The sequence below is a fragment of the Sinocyclocheilus anshuiensis genome, unplaced genomic scaffold (assembly GCF_001515605.1).
Source record: "Sinocyclocheilus anshuiensis isolate Anshui unplaced genomic scaffold, SAMN03320099.WGS_v1.1 scaffold457, whole genome shotgun sequence".
NCBI classification, from domain to species: domain Eukaryota; kingdom Metazoa; phylum Chordata; class Actinopteri; order Cypriniformes; family Cyprinidae; genus Sinocyclocheilus; species Sinocyclocheilus anshuiensis.
The window spans coordinates 3,285,100-3,285,720 of NW_015537939.1; the positions used below are offsets into that span (position 1 = coordinate 3,285,100).

A 621-nucleotide genomic window follows, 5' to 3' on the forward strand; every position below is an offset into this window, starting at 1 on the left:
TGGGTTTTTGTTAAATGTGAGCCAAAATCATCACAATTAAAAGAACCAAAGACTTAAACTACTTCAGTCTGTGTGCATTGAATTTATTTAATACACGAGTTTCACAATTTGCGTTGAATTACTGAAATAAATGAACTTTTCCACGACATTCTAATTTATTGAGATGCACCTGTATATATCGTCATATCGCACAGCCCTACATTAAAGTCTTAATTTTAATTTCATGAGCCAGCTCAAATGGCCCATGCATGCTGTTCTCACAAACAAGACAGACACTTCATTCCCCAGCAGACTAAACATGTGACGTCTCAGGCCCAGCACCCTTCACAGATGTCAACACACCTGTACATTGTAAATAATGGCTTTGAGTCGAGGGTTAATGACAGATCACAGAAGTGTAATTGAGGTTTAGTACTCAAAGGCATGTTCTGCCACTCACCTTTAATGACCGAGACCTTATTGGTTGTTGACAAGTGGTTTGTTGAAGTGTCTAGGAGTGAGCAAATAACTCCAATTGTCATTGCTGTTGTAAAGGAAAGTTTCGCAGACTAAAAGAAGTAAAGAAAGCTCAAGCTATTTTCATTTAACTGGCCCTCTGTATGTGAATGATGACTTTTGAAA

General features: G+C 37.8%; 1 protein-coding gene across 4 annotated transcripts in view; it reads left to right on the forward strand.

Moving 5' to 3' along the window:
- The window catches only part of LOC107662265 (rho GTPase-activating protein 24-like), a 123,272-nt gene that overhangs the window by 111,049 nt on the left and 11,602 nt on the right, over positions 1–621 (forward strand). The gene's annotated exons all lie outside the window — the stretch shown is intronic.